Source organism: Larimichthys crocea, chromosome X, assembly GCF_000972845.2.
Source record: "Larimichthys crocea isolate SSNF chromosome X, L_crocea_2.0, whole genome shotgun sequence".
NCBI classification, from domain to species: domain Eukaryota; kingdom Metazoa; phylum Chordata; class Actinopteri; family Sciaenidae; genus Larimichthys; species Larimichthys crocea.
Genome location: NC_040020.1, coordinates 5069858 through 5095926, shown reverse-complemented (window position 1 = coordinate 5095926; position 26069 = coordinate 5069858). Strand labels below are relative to the sequence as shown.

Sequence of the window (26069 nt, the reverse complement as noted above, 5' to 3'; positions counted from 1 at the left end):
TGGTGTTTCATTAACCATCATATAGCAGAACATGCAGCATGTATTTATATCAAGCAAATAGACATAAGTCATCATTGTAATTTAACATAATTGTTACATTTTACAGAAACTTTAGATTTTTATTTAAATTTATATAAACTTTATATCTGCTGCGCTATCAAACATCTATAAGTCAGTGAAGTCTCACATTACCATCTCATAACTCAGAGTTTAATCTATAAGTCTGTTTGAAAGACTATGAAAGTCAACATGAAATCAGTACAGTACGCTCTATGAATCAAATTATGCATATTTTAAGGAGGGGTAAGTACATGCTCAGGTCAAGTTTGTTTAAAGGAGATTAAAAGTACATTTTTGCTTGTGCATATTATTAAATCTAAAGGCAGGCTTTTCCCTCAGGGAATTGTGTTGCAGAGGGGGTAAGCTGTCCCCATCCCGGTGTGTTTCTTTTCACACCAGTGTCATTGGTTTAGTTTGTAGGTGACGGCCTAAACAACAGCCATGCTTACTTATTTGGTCCTATGTCATATGTTTCCTTTATGCTACAGCATTGCCACTTTGGTAGTGCTGGACCCCACACTGCCCTCTGGGACCTTCTCAGGCATTTTACAGCCTGCTAGACCAGCCCTGGCCACAGCTACCCACAGCTCAAGCCATTTTAATACACTGTCTTCACGGCAGCCTCTCTGTCCAACCTTGTTCCCTGCCTCCACCTTCTCTGCACTGACCTTTTTGTGGAGGTGGTTTTTCCTCAAGATGTCAAGCAGGGAGGTTGATTCAGGCTGCCGTGCTGCGACTGCTGCAGCCGTTTTCAGAAATTCTTGATGAAGCTCCAGTAAACAAAACAGAGAGGCTGCACAGAGGCTTTTCCAGAGTCATTATTGGCTGTGCTGTGGCGCTGCTGTCTCTTCACGTCTGTCTTTTCCTCCTTATGTGTACAGACAAATACGGTGGATGGACTGGGATGCTGACAGACGTGACTAAGGCTTCATGTGAATGATTGCTTTTATACCAGGTAAGACAGTGTTGAGAATTATTTGAGAATTAGCTTTTGTCTGTTCATGCCACAGTTATCATTTGCAAAGATGCATATAATATGTATACAAATTATTGCAAAATAAATAATTGTAGGGTTGCTTTTGGGAGGTGTTCCGTATTTCATAAATTACTTTATCTATGGGTGAGAAAGTCAGACATTTAATAGTTTAATAAGTTAATATACAGATCACTTGCTCATCCAGGTTGTTAAAATGTTTTCTGTTTTTAAGTTTATTTCATTAATTGTTTTGTTTTTTCCCTATTTCCCTAAATGTGTGAAACATTCATTTAGAAGTTCAGACAGGACTGGCATGATTAATCTCTGCCTTGGTTATTTTTGTTGTAGCTAAGAACAAAAGACAAAAACACTGAGCCACATTTTAATTTCAACTTAAATCAGCTTGCAGTAGCTAGGTGGGCACATCTGTGTGTTTACTGATAGTCCCCTGCAAATGTGTTTTGAGTTTTTATACTGTCAACATGTATTTGTACACATGCACCAGTCCACCGTGCATAGGTGTGTAATATTTACGTATATCTAACAGATAAAAGGTAAGTTTAAGACTAGTTTCCTGACTAAAACACAAACCGTGCTACACAAGCCAAGGCTGCACATTTCAAGCATATTTGATGCAATCTGCTGCGAGTTTGAAAGCCTCTCCTCTATAGTGAGATGAGTGTAATTTGTTTTGTCATTTCAGCCATTATGTTCTAACTGCCAACCTGCTTTCCGCTGAACATCCAAAAGCACTCAAGAAGAAAAAAGCCATAGTTATTATTGTAATCTTTGTTACACCACCTTAGACACTTACATTCACGGTTGCATACACACACGCACACAATTTACACTCGCCTCCCAAATCAAACGGGGTCATGTAACATTAACTGAAGCTAGCATAGCTCACAGCTCAGGTTCAGGTCACCACTGACATACGTGCTCAAAGTGCATTAGAGGCTATGTGAGGTGAGCAAACCAGAACATTTGTACAGTTGCACAATTGCTATCCAATTTAGAGCCCCTGCTTTTTAAGTCTGGTGCGTCCAACAGCTGTCTAGCTGAGATGAACTGCTTCTTCTAGATGAGATAAAGCACACTCAGTGTTCTCCAGTAAGATAGATGGGCACATTTGCATGCCGGGCTGTCAGTTTCACCGCTGCCAAGCCTCCTTCTTCCTTAATTTCTTTTTAGGCCTGTCTTTCTTTCTGAATTTTCCAATGTCTGGCTTTCAGGCAGTACTACATAAATAACTAGTAGTTAGGGGATGCCATGATGTCTAATGTATTATTCACTGTTGACTGACAGTGGTCCTTAATTTTGTCCGCTTTAAATGTTCTGAAGTGGGTGAAGTGGAGAAGGAGCCCATGCAAGTAACACAATGGATTGCAGCTAATGAATAGGCCATAATTGTAGGTTTTCTAGGCAGTTAAGCTGGAGGTTAATTCTGACAGAAATTACATATGCCGTATTTCAGCTTCTTTATCATGTTCAGGCCTAATTACTGGAGTTAAGATTTGTGATCATCAGTGCACAAATAGAATTTATTAATGATGTCTGAATGTAATAAACAGTATGTGTTGGCACTCAACTAATTTGAGGTTTAATGGTGGATAAACAGCATATACACTGTATAAATAGTCTAATAATATATACTAAACATAGTACTGTATATTTGTAGAGTGATATATGAATGATTTTAAGGATCAACGAATTGAGGAGATAAACAACAGTGTCAGTGTTGGGTCAAGTTGGACACTAGTTATTATAAGAAACAGCAACCTGTTACTCCAACACAGTTAGAGCTGTACACCTGCAGGCTGGAGAAGAGATGTCCAACAGTTTGAACTGTTCTTACAGTATGCAATCTTTTCCACAGGGCATTATCTAATGTGTTTTTTTTTTTTTTTTTTCTGACAGTCTCATCGTAAAAAAGAGTTGTTTTTGCTGCTTAACCAGAAAAGCCTCATTGAGATTAAAAATTGATTTTTCAAGGGTAAACTGGCCAAGATGGGCAACAGCAATAAGTTACAGAAAATGTGTCGCAGACAACACAAAATATACCTCAAAATTAAAAGTGCAATAAAAGAATTATGAATATGATTTATGAGATCAAATATTTAATCTTAAACACACTATAAACAACCCAAGGTCTATTTTAAATCAAAATAACTAAAGGTCAATCCAAAACCTAACATGAAGATACTAAAATGCCCCAAACATTTTAAAGTTTGTATCGTTAAAAAATATCAGAATCTTTAAAAAAACAAGAGGCATGGAAAGTGAGCCCTTAGTTGCACTGCAGATCTCACATGTTTAAAAAACATGTTTTTTAAACCTCACAGCTAAGCTGAACTCTCTGTAATACTGTACATCAACAAACATATGGCTGGTGCACAAGAAGCTATTTATTTCACTAAAAGACTGTTGTTAAATCTGATTTGATTAATCATCATTGCTGATCTATTTAAATTGTTTTATTTTTTTCAAACTTCTCTGCATGCATTCAGTTTCAAAGGTAGATTTATTTTCCTCCCCTCTCAAACTTGAAAACAGAAGTCTCTGCATGAATATGTCAAAGATGAAATTGCAATTGAGTTTCAACATCTGTGACAGCCATCTGTGGTATTCCAAAGGTGGCCTTCTCTGTTCGCTCTCCATATGCTTTGGCTCTTATAAAATGAGTCGTTGGCATCTGAATGCGACTGTTGTGTTGTAATAGAAACCTAACGATGTCTCCTGAGCTCTCAGCTCACGTTGACAATGACTAACCGACAGTTTCTGTTGATCACAGACTTCAGCCCCATTGGAGAGCGCTACATACTCATGCTCATGAATACTCATAGGTTTTAATGCAGATAACTGCTAGAACTAGTTCTGTTTCACAAACCTCCAAGTGTTTCTTGAAAGAATGTTAAAAATAGCTTAGGTAGGAGGTGGAAATGTGCTTCTAGGTGTATTTAAATACCCAGTGTCAATTAATGTGTATTAGCGTTGCAAAGAAACCTCTAGAGAATATAGAGGGAGTATGGCATGATGGCTGTGTCAGAAGGCTGTTGGATTTCCAGCCATGCGATAAATGAATCGTGTATATTTTTGCTATATAACAGTAAGTTAAGAGAATGTGGAGCATATTACAAGTGCTGATGGATGTAACTTTGATTTGAGTTTGCGGTATGGTGTGCAAGCAGTGCTACCCCTCGAGGGAGTGATGGGGCATGGGAAAATGTTGAGAGATTACCCTTACATTGAAAAAGCCGCAAAATCACTCATTATTCATTCTTCCTCCTGTCAATGTGAAGTATTACTGTCTCTTCCAGTCTTGACACGCTCTTACCAAATCCACAAGGGGCCTTTCGTTTAACTGCTGTTCCCTTCACAGTGCTGTTAAATGGCTCATTAGTAAGGCTAAGGTGTCATGTACTGAAGGACAAATGTATTGGCTCTGCAGCTTTACCTGTTCTGTCATATACATAAAAAATGGAGAGTGGAGATTAGTGTCGTCCATGTAGCTCTGAAATACAGTAGGGTCTAAAACCAGAGAAGTGGTGCATTAAAGAGATTTAAATTCCCATGTGACATTAATTAAATAATAGTATTCGACGAGGATGTCAAAGGTAGCTTGCTGGATTGATCTTGCTTGATCCCTGCATAAACATTCAGCGATCATTCCCATTGATAGTTTTCTTTCAAGGTCAGCCAGAGATGCAGATGCATAAACATATGTAATGACCTTGGCAATTCTACATGTACTCAACTTTATGATGCATGTGCCTCCGTATAGTGAATTATGCTACAAGGATATGGAGCATTAAAGAATCTCAAATTGCAGGCTCTGCAGAATATAGAATGAAACCATATGATGTTTTCTGGAGTTCATAAATTTGACTCTGTACTGGCAATTCAGGGAGACCTGGCCTATGTACCAGAGTTAGTAGAACATAAATGTGAAATGATCTGATTGTGGTTAAATAATGACAGAGGATGGCGTAAGCAAGACAGTTTATGAAGGTTTATGTGAGCAAATTGCATGATTCTCCGTGGGCTTAAGAGACACTTAAGGAGTCTGATTTGTTATTTATCTATGGGAATAATATGTAAACTCCTAAAGTCTGAAAGGGTTTGGAAATAACAATACTAAGTGGCAAAAGTAAGAATAATAAATTAGTTTTAAAAAAAGAGCTTTGGCCTAAAGCTAATAAAAAGCATCGACTTTGTTTTTGGTGCCAGCTGTTCCATAAACAAGAAACTGTGGGAATGTATTTATGATTGAAATACTGTCAGGTACAGCACTTTCACTGACTGGATCTGCAATTCAAAACATTTTCATTGGCATGTTTGTCTTTGAAAATGGGAAGTTGTTGCAAAACTTTGCACACCGTCCTTCCTCCCTTTATGTTCCCCATCCCATTATTTTCCTCTCTCTCCCTCTTTGCCTGTGTACACCCGAGCGTTCTCCTCCTGTCGTTCTTTGCCATCAGTTTAGAGGAAGAAATAGATTGTCTCCTCGCTCCCATAATCAATTTGTGTCAGCACACCAGGTTTCTCTCTAGAAGTGCCAATGCTGGGAGAACACTTGGTATTCACAAAATGAAATAATGGGCCACCATAAATTCAGTAGAGAGGAGCTGTCTGTTTCACTTATGTTTAGGGAGATCTCCACTAGATAACTCTTGATAGCATCTTCTATAGTGGCACCAGTGCTCCTGTGTGACTCCCCTCCTCTTCATCCTCAGTTTGCAAACCAACACTTATGTGTCTGTCCACAGTAAACAACTGCTATAATCTGTGTAGCATCTGTGCACATCACTTGAGTTACACTGCAGTACTTTCTAATACATTGGAGCTATTTAAAGAACCTTTTTCCCCATGTATTGCATCTTGAGTAGTTTAGCAATCTTTTAATAATCTGGACTTTTGCATATTCTTCTCAGCAGTTAACTACCATCACAACAGCCTCAACATCCCATGATATTTCCTCTCATTTTTAACAAACTACCACTTACTGCGATATTTCTGAGCGCTCCAAATATAGTAGTTTTTCATCTTTTTTTCACCCTAAGGCAGAAAACAGCATCTAGGTAGACACATAGTCCTAGATTCACTTAGTCATTGAAATTCATGAGGAGAGGGGTAAAAAAACAAGGCTAATTTTTCAAGAGCGGGTTCACAAGCAGCAGGTCATTTGTAAAACCTGTTCAGATGAATACACATGAAATAAATGTTAACTCTGCTGACAGGCTATTAATAAAAGGCCTTACTGTTTGATTTAGAGGCAAGGTGTGGGTTATGTGCCAGGGGAGGTGGAAATGCTATAAGTGGGCACAGAGAAGAGAGGCCTTATCTTGGGCTAACTGATGTCTTTTGGGCTCCTTGAGTCCCTCAGGTTGATTTGGACTTCTCTTTATCACAAGTAGTACACGCCAGGCGGATTAGCCGGCCAAACCTGGATCAGTGAAACAAAGCTATACTGGTGACATCCGGATCGATTATATCCTCAAATGACTTATTAAGATGTACCAGATCTGGCTGGTTGGGAACTAAATTAGATTTTCTGGACTGAGAGTTAAACCGAGTGGCCATAAGAGGAGGGGTGGTTGTTCTTGACATCGTGATATGATTTAAGTAGCAGTATAGTATAATAATAGTGTTATTCACTTCTATTTTTTTTTTCCTTAGTAGTTTGTGAATCTCTGATTCACAACCCTGAATGGACGACTGTAGAGTAGATAATGATGGTTAACTAGAGAAGTGATTGGTAGATAATATATTCACGAATCATCATGTAATGATTACTTTCTTCACAAGTTGTTCCTGATTAACTCTGAACCAGCTGCTGAGTGGCACAAAACTATTAACAACTAATTAATCATTGGTTTTTTTTTTTTGGTGCCCCCTAAAGTGATACATCATACTAAGTAGTTACTAAGTAATCCCTTATTACTTCATGATTATGATGAGTAGCAACAGAGTTTTTACACATCCAACAAAAATCAAACAGGGCACTGGGACTATTCATTTGAGGTGGGCTAGTGCCTTTTGGCTGCAGTGGTGCAGGCCACAGGGAGTTGTGAAAAACAAAACAAAACAAAACGCAGCAACCAGTGGTGGAGAGGGTTAGGGTTAGGGTTAGAAGTTAGAGAAGTTGAATTGGATCCTTTTTTTTTTTTTTTTAAACACAGCCCTATGTTACGCTGCAGCCGCCAATTAGATGATCAGACCGGTCAAACTTCTCCACAGTCAGCCTGAAATGTTAACAAAACGGGGGCTATCCAGCTGGATTAATAGAGTAGACCCTGATACTCTACCTGTTGTGTTCTGGCTTTGTTTATTTCATGTACCCAGCTTCTAAATCTGTGTTTGGCTCACAATTTACACAGCAAAATAGTGACATGAAGAAGTTTCCTCTGGTTTGTGTCCGACAGTGAATGAGAGTGAGGTAGTGCCGGCATCGTGAAAGCCAGTTAATCAGTAAAAGAGAAGGTTATTTTCAGATTGTTTCACAGTGGGTACATTCAGCACGAACCAAAATGGTAAAGATATTAAGCTGAAAGATGCTATAACTATACGGTGGGTGCATGATAATTCTCTGTTCATAGCTACGAGTGAATCATTTTACATTGCACATAGTTATCTTGCCCATTTTTATTATAATTACGTATCAGAGCAGCCTTAATATTAGTATTTTGTCAATACATCAGTTAAAAGTGTAATTCTGGCAGCATTTCTTTTCCCACAAAACACATTTTGCTAATGGAAAAATAGCACTATGGATATTTTTTGGGGGAAATTGTTACTTGCTTTAAAATGTTTTTCACAATTATTCACTTTAATTCTAATTTTGGACAGATTCACAACCCGTTTTTTTATTTACAATGTATGATGCTTAAATATTACTGAAGGCTGAAAGCAAAAAATAATCAAGAAGAAAAAATGTTGAAAAGAGCCTGTGGTGGTGCCTGCAATCAGCAGTCTCAAACATAGACTATTGAGGCAGTGTTGATGCTTGAAGCTATTAGTTTACTAAGCAGTGAAAAAGGCTGATGTTTACCTCTTACTGCCCCCAAACACTGGCTCTGTGTAACCTGCTGTGTCTACTGTTTCCTCACCGACCTGAAAAACCCAGTGTGCACAATTTCCCATCTGCTGGTGTGCTGGCATGTAGTGCAACCCAGTATGTGAGATTAGGAGATCAAGGGAGTACATGTCTTTCCTCACCCCGCCTGCAAGGTTGTGTGTGTGTGCGGGGTCACTGTGAAAATGTTTGATAATATGCCGTGAAGTCCATGAGAGCAAATGTGTAACATAAAGAGTGAAACAGAGGTTTTTCAAATGAAACACATACTTAGCGAGTTATGCTACAATTTATATTATAATGATCCCTCTTTTACTATGTTATTTCAGGGAAAACATTGTGTAAATAGCAGACCATGAAATTAATCTTTAACATTACTGTACATACCCCGAAGCAATCACCAGTGCTGGTGAAATAATGTGATGTACCATATTTCCATACGGAGAGGTGGGAGGCAACTAAGAAATGTAGATAAGTTCAAAGCCACGTTGAATGTGCAAAGCAATCCATTACACTGTCATGGTAGGGAAAGAGATTGCAAGCCCATTCTCACCAGGGAAATGTGCCAATTATTAGATAATGTTCAGAACAAGCCATCATGGATTAAAGCTTTGCACGAGTCAGGATGCTCTTCAGATGAAGATGGTTTGATTAGCATACTCCATATAACATACCATAGTTTGAGGTCGAACGGAGGCGTGTCCAAATCCATGCAGTGTCAAAATCTGAATTTCTGTAGGTATTGGTTAAAAACATTTTATCATGAAATTTGACAAGCATCAGCATCAGGTTTCAGTTCCTCAAATGTAAGGATTCAATACTTTGTAAGTTGAATATTTTTGGGTTTTGGACAGGTAAAGCAAATTGAAGATGATATAAATTAAACGAATAAACTAAGAAGTGGGGACCTCATACTAGATGCTTCTACATATAGCAGTCTTGTTTGCTGCGCTTTAATGCAGCATTTTCCCCCTGATGCTTCTCACAAATGAAGCATTGTGTCACATAATGTTGAATTTGTTACCCTCAAGGAAATTGTAGCTTTTAAGGCAGCAAGGCACATCTGTTAATCAGAGACCTTCTGTCACAATTGTATACAATTTTAAAACCCTCAAGAGCTCTCACAAGCATTAATAATTAATAAATGCATTTAAACTACTTTGTCATTTTGCCTGCGATGCTATAGCTGTGCTGCTACTAATGAACTATAAATCATACACTACATTTCTAATAGTAAATAGTCACTGAGTGAAGACTGAGCTTAGGTTGCCTCTACGTGCTGTGTTTGTTTATTAGTCATATAGTTTTGAAAGTTCCTTTGGGCCATTTGATATCAGGATTTTTCATTTTGGGTGACAGTATTGATGATTGGCACTTTAATTATTGCATTTAACTGGGGAAGCAATTGGAATAAAGTTCACTGTATCTGCAACCTAATTTTAATTTGCAGAAATGTTCAGCTGCCATGTCATGTTGTCATTGGACCATCACATAACATTTTCAATAAACTTTGCTCTTAATCACAACTAAGCCACTGAGTCACAAATACAAAATAGATGTGTCATGGAGACTTCAAGTAATGTAGACTGTAAACAAACACCAATTGAAATGCATGTGTAAATAAACTGTAGCTATTATATTTTAGCGTATTTATGTTTTCACAGGGCTGAAACTAACGATACGTCTTGATAAATACATCCATTATATCTTAGAATTTGTTGATTTATTGTTCAGTCCATAAAATATCAAAATATTGACTTTTTGTATCAAACACCTTATTGCTTTTGTCACTAATAAACCCCAGTCACTGTGGAAAAAGCTATTTTGAGCAACCCTTTGATAGAAATGCATAGTTTCACTCCTGTTTTTTGGCTTTCAGAAAGATGAAGACCAAAAGAGAAAAATATCTAGCATTACTGTCTCCTAAATTATATGTCTTGTAAAGTCAAAGGCCTCTTCTATTTTCCTTCATCATCTCCAATAAGCAAGCCTATATCACTACACTTGCCATTATCTGAGAATTTTGCACAAATTGTACCTTTTTGATAAAAAAGGAAGCAATTTTTGAAATCATGTGACAGAGAGTGATATAACTATTTGGGGAGACTGCTCTGTGTGAGAAAGATGAGAAAAATATTGTTTTTTTTGTGTGAGTTTGTGAATTCTGAGTTGGGTTTTTGTTGAAACAGATTTTTAAAAATGACCAAGATTGTAAACTTTTGGCCTGCAGTCTTCAGAAATCACACTGGTCTACCCATAGCAATTGTTGACTCTGTTGCTATAGGGACTCACAGTATTGTCAGCCTCCCATAAAAAATGCCATTCTGCTAAATGAGATGCATTAGCCTTGTGGGGAACATACTCTTCATCAGCTCCCTTTTAAACAGGAGTGATTAACACATCTTCTTTAATAGTGCTTAGAGGAATGGCTGCTTTAATTTTGACCTGAAGTCAGTTAGTCTCTTGAGAGACAATTTATCATTATCGTTACGCAGTAAATGGTGACCATGATGACAATATTTCGCAATTCTTAAAAAAGAAAATGTTTAAAGGACTTTTGATGAGGTTTTTCTTTTACTGCTCTGAAATGTTTTTGATAAGCTCTCTAAAATGCTGTTATAACGATAAATATTGCCTTTTTGACAACTAACAAGATAGTCATTTGGATTTATCCTCTGAGCACTTTTAATATCTGTATAGAAATTTAATTTCGTGCAATGGTTGCCAACATATTTCACTAAAAATCAAATGTCAATCTCAAGAGTTAAAGTCAGGGCATCACCAAAGTCACTACGCTCTATTCTCTGGGGTCCAGAAATATTTGTGCAGTTTTCTGGCAGTTTATCTAGCATTTGTTGAGATTGTTCAGTCTAGATGAAAGTGGTTGTGGATAGGGTGGCCAACCAATTGACCATGAGTTTTATTACTAGTGTGACTAAAATCCTACATTTGAACCAAGATGATCAGCAGAACATATCATATGGACAGTTGCCAGACTTTCTGCTTTTAAATGGAGTCTTAATTGAATGCACATTTTTGTTTGAGGCAGAAATGGATCATTTATAACAATAAATGGTTGTTGAATTTGGCATAAGAGACTGTGCTTCAGGATGCTCTCCAAATACATTAAGAAAACATTAAAATCTCTACTTGAGTCCTGAATAAGCATCGTTCAAATACAGTAGAAAATCCCCAAACAATGGAGCACACCACAAGATTGCTGTCCTGTTCGTGTACATACACAGAGCTTATGTGAAGAAATAAACATCATGTCATCTGAATTGTTCACTCAGTCAGCTTGCTGCCAACATTACACACAACACCTTTGTACATATACTGTGCCAAGATTATTTCTGGATATGCTACAGAGAGAGTGAAGCATCAAAGAACTAGGAATTGCTCTTGAAAGCTGTAGGGCTCTTTGTATTTGAGGCATGAACTCATCAAGCCTGTTGATGCTCTACCACCCTGCTAAATGAAAATTAGGAAAGGTGATGCGCACAACAATAGGTATTATTAAGAAAATACACCACTGACTTTACTATACCATTAACATACGCAGCAACAATCATGTTACAGTTGGAAACCTAGTTGATTGAGACTGGTTTGCTATCAGATGCAGACACTGTATTCAGTGTGATCAACTGCATTTTAATTACAGTATTTATTAATTGGGAGATACTCTGCTCCAGTAAACCAACCTAGCCTGTGTGCAAACCTGATGAACTAATGCCTTTAATCGAGGTGACAGCCAGCAGCATGTCAGCATCTTGTAATGGCCCCCAAGGACAACCACGCTTCAAGAACAAACACGTATTCAGGCGGATGTGCTCCACATCCATAAACTGTGCAATTATCAAAACACATACAAGAGCAAAAGCACAGAAATAAACAAATTCAGAGTTGCTACAAATATCAAAACCCATGCAGAAGGGGTGGGTACAGGGTTGATGATGGAAATGTACTACAAGAGAAGATATACAAAAGGGAAAACCATGTAAACTGAGCCCAGGAAGCAAGGTGGTTTTATTAATGGTATGAAAGAGATAATTTTTGACTTGGGAGATTATGAAACCTCAGGTATGGAAAAGCAATAGCGATAACAAAAATAAATAATAAAAACCTATCTATTTAACATATCTAGGCTTGTAACAATGGTAAAGGTGAAGATTGACTGGATGATACATTAAGGATATAAAAGATTTCAAGTAAAGGAAGGATTTTTTTGTAATCTATCTCTTGTTAAGGTCTAAATACCAGCAGTCAGTTGGTATTGCTCAACACCTATAGGCTTAGTACAACTCAGCACACCTGTTGATTCAGCTCCCGGTGACTGCTTCTGCTTCATAAAGATATGTGACTCATTATTTGTAGAATATTGGCTCCTGCTTTGTTGTGCAGACTAGTGAATACAATAGCGGTCTTTTAATGGAATAATAAATGTAAGGCATATTAATGTCAGCATGGTTCTTCTGTGTAATAATGTGGTATTGCACAGAAACAAGACTTCAAGATAGGAGTGATAGGCTGAAATGAAAATGTCAACTTGTTATCTCGTTGAAATATGCATTTTAATGGTGAGATTTGCTTTCAGAAACCCAAAGCAGTTTCCAATAATGAGCATTTAGGGAAAACACAAGTAAACTGTGTAACCTTTTATGAACTCACACTGCTAAAACTCAAGAATTTATGAACTGGTGAGCTGATGCTTCAGCATACCAATGAATGGCTGTCAAAGTTCTGACATTTTGTTCAACATGTCATGTCAAGCAAATTTCCAATCATGACACATGAGTATTACACCGTACATCACTGTGCTAGCGGAGTCACACTGATGTCTCGTTCAGCTGAGCTGTCATTACCATCAAAGTGTAATTATTCTGTATCTGTATAAATGTGTGCAGTAAATTTCATGCCAATCTGTCCATAAGTTTTAGAAATTCACAAACCCCAAAAACGAAGTTCACATTCATTTCTTTTTTATTTTCCAACAAGCTGCTTTGTGAAATATTGCGAGTTGAATTTGGTGGAGGAACTTTGCAGCTGTTGTGGTCTTATGGTTAATCTGCGAGCTGAACCCTCCTTTCCTCTCTTTATTTTTCTGTGCTGAGTGTCCATGCAGGTGTTTGCATCAGACTGTAAAACTACTTTCTGAACTGTTTCTTCTGCAGTGCGCCGATGTAGCCCTACCAGAAAATCAAAGTAAAAGGATCTTCCTGACTCCTTTTTGACTGAGACCGAGACAAGATGAGTAAAAATGTGGACGATTCTAAGGCAAGACCAAGACCTTCAAAAAGTCATCATCTCAAGTACTACAATGCTGGATGCTAGGGCTTGAAGGACAAAGGTGTTAACTCAAATATCAGGATTAAACATCTGTGGACTTTAGTCATGCAACAAATGTTGTGAAAATCCAGTAATTGCTTTTTTGCGATATCTTGAAATATGGCAAAGAAGAAATAGGCCTGATAACCAATGGATGGAAGGTCAGGAGGATTAAAATAATTATGTATTACCCATTGGGATCCATGACTATTCAAATTAGATTTCATAGCAGTCTGGTCATTAATTATTATGATATAAAGAAGATGAGAAGACTGACCAATATCTCCATCTTCAGGCCAAGCCAAAAAATATACAGTATAACTCTGGAAAATTACACAGATGGCTGTAAAACTGCATAGTCATTAAATGTATTGTTACAGTACAGATTTAAAGCATTGAAATACTTTGTGGATCACAATCTTATTCTGTGAACTAAAAATGAAATGAGCAAGTAGACAAAGACGTTTGTGTCGACAAGAAAGCCTTTTGAAATTAGTCCAATTACAACTGATTTTTCAGCCATTCAATATGATCCATAGCTTGCTCCCAGCAACCATTTTATTGTTTTGAACACTCAAAATATAATGCAGTGCCACAAGGAGATTGAGATAATGAAAAGAAGCTCATGCTGTTGAGAGAAAGAAAGGCGAGGAGGGAGAGAGGGAGAGCGGGAGAGAGAAAGAGAACTGTGTATGATATGTATGAGTACACAGTATCTCTGATATAGAAGACGGCTCACAGAAAAGCACTGACACATTACTGTCTTCTCTCAACCAAACTTAAAACCCATCAGGGAGCTCGGGTCTATCAATGGCTACTTTTAAAACTTCTTTCACACCAAGTTGATACAGACAGACAATGTTCTAGGCTCTTCCAAGACTCTTGTGGTTTGACTTTAATTGCAATTATATACAGGACAATTGAGCTCAGAGATATATACAGATATCTCTAGTAACTACATTGACTGGGAAAAGTCATAAAATCTGATTAGCAGTAACTTAATTGTTTAGTTTCTGGATTATATTTGACTTATTTATTCTTAAATCATTACAAATTAGCCTTAATTTGAAACAATATAATGTGTTTGTACTCATCTGAGCAAATCTAAAGATGTTTCAATCAGGAGAGACAAATGAATGAGGTAAAGATAATTGTTTATTACAACATGATATGTGATGAATAAATCAGACAAAGACAAAAAGTCTTCGGATCTTGGACTGCACAGGGAGATTTTAGTGCTCAAGCAGCATCTGCTCTGAGCAGCAGCAAGATAAAAACCCCATGCAGTCTAGACGCTGCTGGTGGTGGTTGTCTGATGACTTTGCTGAGTCTGATGGCTGATGAAATGATGAAGATGATGAATCTGTGAAGACTGGGCTGAGATGGAGAGCTGGATAGGGGCGGGCATAACGGCAGCATGAACGTACTGAAGGCAGAGAGGGAATCGTATTTAAAAAGACAGCAGCAAGATAGCTTCTATTGATAGATGTGACCAGCTGATATCACGATTGACAGCCCCGATAATGACAGCAAGAAAATTAGAGTAAGCATGTCTGAGAGGAGTAGATGGCAGGATGGAAAGAGAAAATAATTAGAGGCAAAAGAATAGTCTTCCTCACTAAAGTTTTGCTTCATAATTTAAAGACTTGTTGGGCTCTCTGCAATTGCCCTTCAGTAAAGTGTTTTCATCTCGGCTTATGTATCGAGACGATATTATTTGTAGTCTTATTGTCTAGCTCTGCTTTTTTTGCTCTGTTGTTGGAAAAGAGCCATGAACTTGATATGCGCAGACAAGTGTGGGCCTTGATGGCTTTTGTACTCGTTGTGCTACTGTACAGTGGTGTCAACAAATATTCCTGCAATGTGGTAAAAGGAGCCTTTTCTTTTTTTCAACCCGTCATTCACTTTTTTGTATTCTTCTTACAGTAGGCATCTTTTGTGTGGGTGTGTTCGCATGCACAGAGGCACACTCCACACTGATCTGTTCATACTTAATGTTTTGGGGTGTTTGGGAAACATGATTGTTTTCATCCCAGCCTCATATTATTTTCCGTTGATGCCACTGCTTTGCTTCTTGGTTCTACATCTCCCTGTAATATCTCTGCGGAGGCTTTTATCTAGCCTCGGGGCACAAGCATTACTGAGAATCACTGCAGCTATGAGGGCTTATCATTCATAGCCTCGACATGGAATAGTAACCAATCCCATGCCTCTGCTCTGATGGAAACACATAAGGTTAGTCTACTATCAAATTATTCCATTAAGTATCTGCCACTTCACCTGTCACTTATGATTTCACAGATACATGACACGCATGGAGCATACTTGTCTCGCACTGGTCTCCTATAGTTTAATATTATCATCATCATCATGTGTAAAGGTTATTGTAGCTACAGCCTCGGGTTCTGTGTATTGAAAAGTGCACATGACTAACTTTTTTTGGTATTTTATCAAGGATTTTTAAAGTAATGAAAAAAACTTTGATTTTTATAACCTGAAAATTATAAAGCAAATCCACAAAGCCACTAATGATAAAAAGCTCTTTCTTGCATGTTTTATACAAAGTTTCAAGAGGCCAGGCTGCAAAAGTGGGGGCAGAATAATAGGTGAATTATAGAGAAAGCAATGGCATTGAATTTAAAAAGAAACTGCTCATAAATCAAAATCTCAAACTTTAACAGTAATCAGTATAACCTACTGCTTGTGCTCAAAGCCGTATACTAAAGTTTTCTCTCTTTTGTGACAGTCTCACAGGCTATGATTGTCTTGATGTGAGCCCTTGAAGTATAAAAGAGAATTACTGGCCATCAGTGAGTCATCGCAGTTGCCACCCACACAAAAGGAACTTGAGGAAATCAGTGCATTATAAGTCCTATATTATAAGGATAGAATAGATGATTAAGGACAGGATAGTTGGAGTTGGAGTTAATCTGGGGGAAAAAATGGCATGAACAAAGATGAAACCTGTTGCTGTTCGGTATGCTGAGAGGTATCCAGATAATACTATTAGTCTTGTTGGTGTTGGTCTTTATTAAAACTGGAGACCTGACACAGGACTAGTTTAAGGCTGGTTCCAAATCTCAGTCTGATCAGGTCAGGTAAGGTCCCCTTCTATTGCTGTGGATCTTTGGGTCTCTGATCACATTTGTTTTAATTATGGCAGGAGAAAAATGTCTTATTTTTTATAAAAGTATGTGAACTGTGACACAGAGATAAAAACAACATTTATTGCTGCTCTTTTCCACCCGTGGCTGCCCATTAATTAGTGCTGCATCATGCAACCACCGGTGTTGATGTTCTGTCTGTTTGGGTTGATTGCATTTTGGGTTGGGTCTATTTGGACTGAGTATAAATGTCTGAAGGTCCCTGCTTGATTATGTGTCTTTTAAAAAATAAAATCCATCCACATTTCGTTTTGAGTACTTTGAATTGGCCTGTATGATTCCATAGTCATTTCAGACCTGGGACATATATGTCAAAACTACTTATATGAATGCAAATGGAAAATGGGATTTTGGGAAGTGGAGGCAGGACGGTTATTCTCGGTTTTATTAAAAGGTAAAATGCTACATGAATAGCTCATCGTAAATAACTGTGGCACTTCTTCATCTCACTCTCTGCTCTTCCCTTCTCTGTAATGTTCTGGGCACAGACTGTAGACTCCTATACAAACTGGTCCACCTGTCATAACAGGCAGGCATTTCAAACATCCTTTTTCATAGCAGCTCATTCTGACTTCTAGCAAGGATTAATTAATTAATTTCCCATGATACTCCTCCTCCCTCTCCTCCTGGGCACAATGGACCCCTCATGGGCCCTTATGTAGTCCCCATGCTGAGTCTCTGTTTCCCACAGTAGCCACAGGCACATACATCAGAGACCTGTTTCTGGAGAATGTGGGATAGTTTGTTGTACTTGTCTCACCACAACCCCATCCCTGCCCTCACCTCAATGCATGGCACCTAACGGGCTTTTACCCACCCTTTCAACTCATTAGGTGGTCTGCAGCACTGTCATGTCTAACTCAGTGGAAATGACTCTTCAAGGGCTGAGAAAGCCCTCAGAGATGATGACATTTTCTTTCATGAGAAATCCTCCTGTCAGTGTCACCAACATTCAGTCAGAGAGTAAAGCAGAGTTAAGGTTTCAAACACGCAGAGCTGTCACCTTCAAAGGAGGAAGTTGGAGAGTTCTTAAGAGGTTCAACCAAAACTATGCTGGCCAACCGGACTTGAAAGGAAGGACCAAGGTGAGCTATGTTAAGAATATTTAGCATTAAAATGCACAGAGCCAAGTACAAACTCACAGCATTTTTTTTAGATCAGTTTTAATGTAGGTTTTACATGTGCACGATATAAGTGCAGAAACACCTGTCAGTAAAACACAATACAGTTCAAAAGCACCACAAACTACAGCTTCCAAAACGATCATACAGTTGAATAAGCACCTCTCTGAAACAGTTTAAATAACCTGAATATTATAACATTTATGAAGGTTGGATTAAGTGCAGGACAGTCGTGTTAGACTGCATTATTTTTAGCTAGGTGTATCTAATAATGGTATAACTATACAATATTTATTACCTCTCCTCTCACATCTATCTCAATCCAGTCATCCCCCTACCATCCATACTCAGATTATTCCTCAGTCACTCCCCCCGTTATCCAGGTGATAAGCATACATCGATCTTTATCTACACAAGCACACTCATCACTCCTGTCCACATATTCATGCAACCAACACACCCCTTCACTCCCCTCTCTCCTTCAACTACCGCTTACTTCTTTCCATAAAGCATTATTATCCAGGTAGTAATACGTTTATAAAACCACAAGCCTATAAAGTAATTCAAGTGCAATGAATGGAAAAGATCGCTTCGCAAATATTTCTCAGAAATACAAATAGTACAATTGATCTGACAGCTGCAGATTCCCTGCAAAGGCCCTCAAGAAAAACCCAGGTGGGACCAATCTCCCTCTGCTTCTAATCATATTGACCATCTGTCTGTGAATTGTACTTTCTTCAAGCCCAGTGCACCGTTTGAATAGAAAGTAACCAGGAGAATGTGGAACATTTAGAATATAATATTGTAGTATTTTTTTTGATAGATTATATTGATGATATATATATATTTTGGCCTTTTTTTTTTTTAAGCTTTATTTGACAGAGACAGCTGAAGAGTGACAGGAATGTCGGGAGAGAGAGATGGGGAATGACATGGGGGAAAGAGCCACAGGTCGGATTTGAACCCTGGGCCGCGGCGGCAAAGATCCTTTGTACATGGGGCAGATGCTCTACCGACTGAGCTAAACAACCCCTGATATTGTAGTATTTCTTACAGGTTAAGCTGTTGATCTGTTAGTCTCAATGTTTCTTTCTGTGAGTGACAGTGGCTACAAAGCACCTTTTAATTGAGTGCTTTTCAGTTGTTGTATTGATACCACAGACTATCGTAGTGATTTCTCTTTATTCCCACCTCCCCGTCTTCCTCTGTTGCTTTGTGTTCCTCTCTCTTTAATTTACAAAGGGTGTCTCTAATAATATCAGGAAAAGGAATAAATACTCGACTGTCAGAATATGCTTTTGTATTCCTTGCTGTTATCGTACCTATTTAGTCCGCATAGAAACTGATTATGTCCATGTATTCATTGTGTGATAAGGAGAAATTCCATAATTGCCACCCTTATCCAAGTGAGTTATTTCTACAGTGTGACTTAATTAGAGCCATCTTGTATGCAAGTAATTATTAAAAAATAAATCAAAGCTGGATATTTAATTACAGTTAATATAATACGGTAATATTCAATTAATCATTGTCCACAGTCATTTCCTAGAAACTGTCAACCAGCTAGTTTGGCAGTGAGCACTCCTTTTGTTAAACCTACCTTTTGGTAGCAACATTGTGTTTTAGTAACGTTGCATCTCGGTATTGTGTGGCATAAACCCTGATAATATTCTGCTACTTGAATTTCCTTGAGTGCCACCACTGCAGACTAACTGAAGCAGCTAGTTGCTTACAAACAACCAATGAAAATGCGTGGCTGGCAGAGTGCCACAAGGAACTAGCTAGCCACTTCATGAAGGCAAAAAATCATTGAACCTGGAAACTCAATCACCCACTGTGCGAAAAGCCCATTATTCTTAGTACACAGTACAATAACTCCTTATTACCGTGCTGCATTCATATCTTCAAGTACTCTCATCATAATAGTTTTGCAAATGTTGCCAATATTGTTTTCTGTCTGCCATCGATTTGAAGTGTAATTTGAGAGGATACGCCAGACATTTGTCTTGCAATATGCATACATATTGGTGCAGTATTTAGCCATGCTGTGCACATTTCATGTAGTGCTGAAAGAATGTGTGGGCTGATTCCTGGTCCTGTCTGCTCTCTTTGTAATTATCAATTAGACTTTATTTCCCAGGAGAACAATAACTCTCCCACAGTGTGTGTTGGAGGACCCTGATCCAGCTGCTGTGTGTGTGAACAAAGCATTACCTCAATGCTGTTGCTGCAGTGTACCACTCAGTCACACAGTCAGAGGGCGAAATGAGTAGCTCATATGATATATATCATGTTATAACATTTGCTCGTATGATATTGTATTTAGGAAGTAATAGAAGGCTTATGTACCATGCACCAGATTTTTCTGGAAATATATTGTATACTGCACATAGTATAAAGTCAAACCTGCTGAACACCTAAGCTAAGACAGCTAAGGTTAATTAGATGACATATGATATATGGTATGACCTAACCTCTCTATAGTTCCTCATTTTTTGTCCTATTATTCATATTTTTCACAGACCTCAGCCCCATTAAGATGACTGAGACCCCCGTCTCTTCTTTGAAGGGGTCCCTAAGGCACCCTGAATGAAGCTCGAACTCATCACTTTCTTTTGAGTGAAAAAAGTCTAGATACATTATCTCTGTCAACTATCAACAATGGATTTTGCTGTTTCAGAGCATAGTGGAGAGGTACTTTTGAAAAATGATATGGCTAAAACAATAAAAAAACCTTCAGGTCCATAAGGGTACCGATATGATTGATATACATGAAATTGGCAATTGTTTCATTTGGTCTTTGGTGATACATGATCTTTTCTCAAAAATTCCAGTGTTGTAGTGTAGTATTTACTCTTTCATGCCATTTTAACAGTGATTGGCATCTGTGTGGACGTATTAGTTAGCTCCAGGCTAGTATGATGAATGGCTAAATTAAAAAAACAAAAACAAAAAAAAAACAGTAATACTGCTTTATAGTTATACTGTTGCCCATATCTGTTTTGATTCCTCCCAGATTTCTTCTTTTGATTGTGTGCTCATATTTATTTTTTATTAAAGTTCAATTTGGGAAAAGAGAAGCCCCGCATAGACTGCAGGTTATAACAATGAAAAATGAAAACATTTCCAAATACACTTCAATCTCTTGAGTTGAACTCAAGGGGTTTGTGCCTGCCTATGAAGGCCCAGCTGTAACGAAGCTGCGAATGAAACTACAGAGTGTCAAGATGTTAACAACTACAAATGGCGGCATAATTTCTGTACACTTGTTAGGCCTGTGCCATAACATTCTGCTTGGTGTCTTGAGTTTTGCTGCTTGATATCCAAGCAGAGTCACCACTGCTATCATCATTTTGGCTCTTCGTTGAAACCCCTGTGACGAAGTGCTGGATTTGGTCTCCTGCCCACAAACAGTGACTCTACAAGCTGCAATATACAGAATTTGGCTCACCAACTGGCCATTGCTGTCTTTCTGTCACCCCAGCTAGTGCTTTAACCCCTTATCTCCCCATCTGGCCTGATATCCAAACTGAAAAGTTTCTCGATACCTTGGTGTCTTTTGGTCCTGCACCAGCAGCTCCAGCAAGGGGACCTGGATTAAACCATCCTCTGCATAAACACCATCCCAACCCAATCAGATGACCCGTGGGTACTTGATAAATAAGATATCCAAAATACTTAAAGATGACTTCATCTATCTTTTTACACTTGGCAAACGTGTCTTCATCTCTGGTCCAATTCCTCCTTTTAGTAGAAGTGTCAAATGATTTACCAGGATCTCCTCTGGAACTGTCAATTGTTCTTTAGGAAGGATGATTTTCACTGAAAGGGCCTGGGTATTCCCATTTTAACTGATAATACATTTTACTCTGTTTTTAATACCATGTGACCAAGTGACTGTGCAAGAGTCTCTGACTCTCCTGCTATCCTCTACCTGTATTGGACATTGGGCACTCCTCAAGAGATTTCCACTGTTGACATAGAGGCATTGTGGTTGTTTTTTGTGGCCGGCACAAATGCTCCTCTTTTTCCAACTCCTCAAGCTTAGAGGTGATAATTCTGAAAATTATGAGGCCCCTTCCTATTTATTAAGAAAAAAAACACCACTTGACTTTTTATTCAGACATAAATAAGCTGCTAGGAAAAAAAACAATAAAATTTGTTTGACTACACTCGACTCTTGCTCCACTTACAGTAGAACAAAATATGCTATCAAATGGCAAATGGAGGACAAGAAAATTTGAAGTCTGTTACCAACTAATGAAAGACCAACCTACAATCAGAAAGTAAAATGAGCAAAATACCAATACCAATTTTTTTTAATTACCACCAGTCAGCAAAATTACAAATTTTTATTTACAACCATTCATCGGTTTGTTAAACCTCCCACCACTAGTCCCTCTTTATCATCTGCTGCTGTCAGAAGTATTTTTTCTTTTCTTTCTTCCTAACAAACTTCACAAATTCCAGCAGACATTGCCACTCCTACTTCTCCTCTGATTCTTCTTTGTCGATGTCCTCATTTGCTTGATAGCTTCCAGCCAGTAGATATGGAAACAGACAGTGTCCCACATGAAACTCTTATCCAGCCAGTATGTAGATATTATTCCAGCTAAATTGTTCAGAGTATTTTATTTTGATAGGCAAAATAGGCCCAAGTCTCCTCCAAATTTTAAACAGTTCTCTTTGCTCTGGATATGTCCCAGATTATTTTGAAATAGCCTGTTTCAGCAACTGAGAAAAAGGACCTGGCCTTGATCAATCAGTTTTACAAAAATTTTGGACCAATCTCAGAAATGCCCTATATTTCCAAAACTTTTGAAGAAAGACTTAGAACGCTGTCTGGAAGCACTTGATAACAACAGTGTCTTATTTAAATTCCAGTCTGGATTTTGTAAGCTACACCACATTTAGACAGCGCAGGGTTATAAAAGACCTATTAATAGCTGCAGACTTTGGATTCTGGTGCTGCTTGACCTTAGCGCAGCATCTGACACCATCAGTCATGTTACACTAATTAATAGACTGAATGAAGGATTGGGTGGACATTTCTGGAACAGCCCTGGAGTGGTTTTCCTCCTATCTTTCAAATAGAAAACTTTTATGTCTCAATGTCTCTTTAACTGCACAGACAACACGTGGCATACCTCAGGGATCAATTGTTGGACCAGTTCTCTTCTCTCTGTATGTGCTACCATTAAGTCACCTTCTTTGTCACCGTAACATCTTGTTTCTGTGCAGTAAACTCTCTGAATGCAACAAGCCGGCCACACTACAGAACTGCGTAGCTGATCAGATTGGATTGTTCCGAACTCTGCAGCCAGACTCTTTAACATCACCTTAGTTTTACTCTCCTCACACTGGTTTCTTTTAGAATCCATTTTAAATTCTTAACATTCTTAACAACTGTCAAAAGGTCTCTCAGATCTGCTGGGTTAGGCCTCCTAGCTTTTCCTGAGTTCAGGAAGGGTGATCAAGCTTACTGGCATCTCATCTTTAGAACGGTCTTCTTAGTATTCAGTTGGCTCACACTATGTCCTGACTCAAGACATATTTTAACTAACCTGTCCTTTCTGCCTGACAGCTAATCTTACTAGTCTTGTTTACAATGCGTATAGATACAAATACCAATTAGAACAGTGTACTTAGTTGAGTAAGTATTATTTTAATCAAAAGGATTAAACACTGAGGGGGGAATTCTGCTGCAAATTATTTAGTGGTCCATTTATATAATATGTATTAGATGGGTTGCTATAATCCAGTAAAAGTCTTGTTTATTCATAATATACAAACAAAAGCTATTGTTATTGCTATTGAAGAAAATGCCGCATTTTGTACTGTTGGGGAAAAGGCTGCAAAAGTCAGCTACTAAAGTTAATTACTTTAACTACATCAAACATTATTTTTGGTTATACATCTGTATGTTTTAGTGACAGAAGTACTTGGTAACTGTTTAATTCAGTTTGTATTTGAAGAGCATTTCATACACAGTCTTGTTTTACAGGTTTGCAGTGCCACGAAGCCAACAAAAATTAACAAGTCATTTTGACATACTGCTGCCTACCACTATAACCACTGTTATATCTCAGTGCTCTGTTGTCTCAGTTGGCAAACACTACTGCCCAGAGAAAGCAGTAGCAGCCTCTGCTACCTGCTCATTGTGTTGCATTCCCTCAGTGGTGGCTCATGTAAGCTCACCTTGACTTGACAATGTAATTCTCCTGTGACACTCTGGAAAGTCATTTTGGCTGATTAAAAAGTGGTTCTCAGAAAGAGTTGTCACTGGTTTCCTTTGTGTAGTGAGAAGTAAATTAAAGTCTAATTGTAGCTCCCACAGTCTACTGATGTTAGAAAATGTTAGTGCATGGCAGAAGTACAGTAAACCAGGGGACAGCAATGCAAAAATTGGGATGTGTTCAAAGCTTCATAGACGTGCCAAGCTTCCAACTAATTCATGAAAATGAGCTTGAAAATTGGAGTGTTAAAGTGTTCCTTTAAACAAAGAGGTACACTGTCTTTACAGTGATTTTCTGCAGGGCAAAATACAAAAGTAGGACCTCCCTCTAACTCTGCTGCATCTTAGTTTTGACTGAAGTCTTACTGTGTTACCCTCTGGTCCATGTCTGTTCGGTGGAGCACATAAGCTGCAGTGAAGTGAATACATTTTACTACAAATCAAAGTTTGTTGACAGGAATTGGACAAAGAGAAGCAGGACTTCTCACCTTGATCAGATGCCTTTTATACCTGCAGATTTCTGCAGAACCCTTGTGTATTTTATGATCAGAGTTGGATATGGTCAGGGAGCTCACTGAGCCTCGATCCAACCTACAGGTAATACTAAAGTAAAGTTTGTGATAGGCAAGTGTCCTACGGTGCCATGAATAAAATGGGGACTTGTATATTTTAAAAACAGTTACAAAAATAGGGCTGACAGAGAGGATCCTTCAGTCATATTAAACTAAATTAAAGGTAGACTAAGTGAACGGCAATGGTGCAAAGTCATTGAAGTATATTCCATGCTCCAATATAGACGACCAAGCACAGAGGGATTAAATATGAGCCTGACTAGACTTATGGCAGCTGGAAGGATCAGGAGTGTTACCATATGTAAACTCCTCTCAGCTAATGTTTACAATTACAGTGGTAGCAAATTGGAGATTGGTGGCCAGTTTGCATATCAAACGATGCTGAGGAGGAACTCTTTGGCTTTGGTGCACTGGGATGTGTTTACTTGGCAAACAAGTTTAATTGGGAAAATAATTTTCCAGCTGCTGTGGATTTGAGGCAGAGGATGTGTGTGTGTGTGTGTGTGTGTGTGTGTGTGTGTGTGTGTATGCATGTGAATTTACAGTATTCAGTACAAGGCTCCTAGATAATTAAATCCAGCCAAGGGGAAATTAATGGACCTCGCATGTTATTTGGCTCCATCATGATAAGACCACCAACCACAATACCCCTTTTAACAGACCTGTCAGGATTCACTGCATGTGACATATGCCATCCTGTGTCCTCACGGCTAGAGAGCTTCCCCCAAAGTGCAGGAACTGGAGAAGTATTGACAAAATGTTGGGGAGACTCAGATGGTACTACACATGCTATTGAACAGAAAATGTTTCCTGAGGGGCAGCCTTGAGCATCGATCAATGTTAGGGTATGGGATAGATTCAGTGGGATGTGGCCTGACACTTCGAAACTGCCACAGCTCACAAGTAGGAGTAGGTTTGACATCTAGCCTATATGTAGATGGGCATTGAGTAAGTAAACTGCAGGTAAAAGCTCTAATGGGAAAATGCTATTGAATAGTTCTATTCAATTACATATGTTACTGTCCCTGATGCCTATCATAGTTAAGTGAGTATAAGAGAGACAGAGATAGAAAGGGAGAGTTATTAAGAAATAAATTAGGAAAGACATCCAGTACAGGACAGGCAGAACAAGCTACCGTCTCTAACAGCGGCTTCAGATTCAATATAAAAAAGCTCTCAAAGGGCCTAAGCCATTTTGTTTTTCAATACTTAGCCAGACCACTTACACTTGGAAAGAAACAACTTTACTGTATGTACTTGACCAAATCCGCTGTCCAGTGTAACAAACTAACAGGTGCTTCCTCTCCACTTCCTCTTTCCTTCTTATCGTTTCTCCCCTTGAGTCTTGCAGGAGCTGAGGAGTCATTAGAAAGTGGGCAGATGCACTTTGTCAAGGGGGCCACACAGTCCCCTGGCCTTCAGGCTGAGTCTGGCTGAGCTGGGCCTGCACAGTGTTTTTCTGACAGGAAAGCAAGGGTAGAACAAAGGATGAAACAAGGTGAAAGGGAGGGAGGCAGGGGTGGAAAAGTAAGAAGAGCAAAATG

The 26069-nt window shown here is 38.5% G+C and overlaps 1 protein-coding gene across 8 annotated transcripts in view; it reads left to right on the top strand.

Moving 5' to 3' along the window:
* The window catches only part of inpp4b (inositol polyphosphate-4-phosphatase type II B), a 217891-nt gene that overhangs the window by 15624 nt on the left and 176198 nt on the right, over positions 1–26069 (top strand). For all 8 annotated transcript variants that reach the window (XR_003462985.1, XM_019256050.2, XM_027282883.1 and 5 more), the window contains one exon: positions 942–1015. The gene's annotated coding sequence lies outside the window, so the exon portion shown is untranslated. The remainder of the gene's footprint in view (positions 1–941; positions 1016–26069) is intronic.